This window comes from Leucopleurus acutus (assembly GCF_964270905.1).
Source record: "Leucopleurus acutus genome assembly, chromosome: 16".
NCBI classification, from domain to species: domain Eukaryota; kingdom Metazoa; phylum Chordata; class Mammalia; order Artiodactyla; family Delphinidae; genus Leucopleurus; species Leucopleurus acutus.
Genome location: NC_139158.1, coordinates 26,486,532 through 26,489,548, shown reverse-complemented (window position 1 = coordinate 26,489,548; position 3,017 = coordinate 26,486,532).

Below are 3,017 nucleotides of genomic sequence, written 5' to 3'. Positions count from 1 at the left end.
AAAAAAGGAAAAGACAGAATATCATGTGCAATATTTTACGGTGGAGTTGATGATAAGTGTTGAAAGCTTGGCTCATTTGTTTAATGTATACATTTTTTTGTTACAGCTTTTTGACATAATTATTGTGAAATTTCTAATATCAGCAACAGCCTATTTTAACAGATTGCATTTTTAACGAGGTTTTTGTCAGAGCCATACTTACAGGACTTTGTTGATATGATATCTTTTCACTGAAAAATCCTCAAGGACACTCTTTGAAGTCTTCAGAATGAGTTTCTTTTGGATACGCTGTTTCCCCTCTGCTGTAACTGTATTTGTGTTCCACGGTTTCAGTGGGGTGCAGAGAAGATAGCAGCGAAGTGTGGGGAGGGGGCCAGGGCTGGTCCTGGATGCTGCAAGTTGGAGCTGGCACTGAAGGAGATCTCCAGGGACTTCAGAAACTAATAAAAGCCTAGAGGGACGAGAGAGGATTTAGAGAAACAGAATCAGACACATCGTACATTTGTGAGTGTAAAAATGGGTTTAAAAGAAAAAAGGAGTTCCAGGTAAATGTAATTCACATTGACTGAAGTAGGGTTGGACTTTTATAAAACACAGCTCACAGTGTTTTACCCTGACGCTCCCAGAAGTGCTGTCAGGACTGGAACTACTTGTAGTGGAATGTAGTATTGATCATTGAGAATTTCTTTGTCCAAAAGTAGGGGAAGAGAGGGGATTTTAGGTTATTTGGTGGAATTGTTTTGCTAGCAACAGTAGGTCAGGGTTACAGCTACAGTCCCTGTCTACTGACTGTTCGTACCATGGATGCCAGCTCAGTGAAATCCTCTGGCGAGGCTCTTTTTGTATTTTTATAACTAAACACTGGGAGAGAGGAGTCTAAACAACCTCGCTGTATGATAAATTTGTGCAAGCGCTGCTAGTCATTTTGAAGCTCCTGCATATTTTAGCTTCATTCCTTATTTGTGTACTTGTTATTTGTGAAAATGGACACCTTTAAATATATTTATTTTTCTGCCACTTTCCTATTCTTTATTTAAAGGCAAGTGATATTTTCTTGATCACAAATATTTTATAATGAAATACTTTCTCTTTCCTAGGGCTTTGTATGCTCTCATATATTTACATTGATGGCAATGTAGAGTTTGAATTTCAGTCTGTAAATATGTTTTTGGAAAATAGAAATTTTTATTGTTTTAAAAAGTTTTGGGTATTGGTGATTTTCTTTTGGTGACTTGGTGGAAAGTTGTTTGAGAGCCTTTAGGTTCTCTGTTTTTTTAACTGCTGACAAAAAGGTAGGATTTTTGTATAGTGGATAAAATGAGTAATTGAAAATGTGTCTGTAGAAATTAACAGTAAGTGGGGTCTTTGTGAGTTGAGAAGTAGTTTTAATGTAGAAGTGTTTAGACAAATAAGTCGAAAATTTCAAAGGAGTTTGAGAAAAAAAATACTGTGAAAATAAAACAATGACATGGTTAATCTGGAACTTTTGTCCTTATGCCGTTAAAGGGAGGTACCCCAATAAAGAAGCTTCTCATGTAAATGTTCTTTTGACTCCTGTGTTTTTTCTATTTTATATTTATTGATCTACTGTATTAAAGCACCGTTTTGCCATAGAAAACTGCAACTGAGACTTTACTTAATTGATACTTTATTAAAGAGGCAAAAGTAATGCCAGTGTGATTGCAAGTACTCAAAAATAATTGCATACTGGTGATGAGAATGGCTTCCAGGTGCATCTGAAGTGTCACTGACTCTCCTTGATCACACCCAACGGGTCCAAGGAAAACAAACACTTCCAAAAAGTTACATGCTTTTAAGGAACATCTGTGCAAAAAAAAAAGTTGTTTAACCTCCTTGGGAATTATATATGAAAACAGGATTTTCCTATCCCTCTTACTCAAAAGCAGGTTTTCAATTCGGGTAGGAGTTCCAGGGTCCATCATTTTGTTTATCTGCTATGGGCAGGTCTTCTTTAATGAGAAGTGGCCAATTCATACAAGTGTGAAAGGACCAGTGTCATGAGTGTCAGACCTGTCTTCTCTTTCTAATCAGCTGTGTGACCTTGAGCAAGTTACCTAGCCTCTCTCTGAGCTCCACTTTGAAAATAAAAGTGGAAATTACTAATACCTACTTTATGGTTGTGAGGATTTGATGAAAATGCACGTAAAGTCAGCTGTTTGGTTACCTTGTGAGAAAGTCTAGTTAAGCTGGAAGCATTTTCATGGAAAGGTCTTTACAAGGCAAAGATAACTTCCGTTTCACCTGTTACTACCTATTTAGTACCAACTTAATCTCAACTGGAGGGGAAGGGCCAGAGGGCTCCACCTGCCAGGCAGTGCTTATTACAGCATCCTGTAGACATTCTAATAGTTTTTGCTCTGTGTGAAGTGGGGCCTCTTTTTCGTCCCACCAGTCTTTTGTAAAATTATTTTTGTTAATGTGGAGTTGGATCTATTTGGGTAATATTTCCAAGTTTTAGAATAGCTAAAACTATTTTAAACTCAAATAAGGTGAGAAGTCTCACGCCAGGGCACCTGTCCTCAGTAGGGTCTGTAGGGTATCTTGCTGATCTTTACTCCCAGGGTTCTTAGCCCATCTATGAGTGCCTACTAATGTCAAGCACCAAGTGTTATTAATGATTTCTGAATGTGTGGAGCTAGCAAACTTTAGGCTCCATTTTCCCAGTTTAAGACAGGTTGTGTTTACTATTAAATACAATCCTATGGCGCAGAACGGCAGGTTCGGAAACTCGGAAAACTTGCTCAAGGTCACTATGGGAAGTGGTACAGCCGGGATATGAACCTAGGCAGGCGGCGACCCCAGAGCCCGCACTCAGGCCAGGTTGGCTGAAATGTGAGCCACGCTTTCAGAACTACATTTCCCAGCGCCCCTCGCGGAGGCGGGCCGCTCCCTCCCGTTTGGACTACGTTTCCCATGGGGCCATGCGCCCCCCCCCCCCCATAGATTTCCTCAGCCTCTTGGGGCTGCACCGCTTCCGTCGGACTCCACTTCCCGGT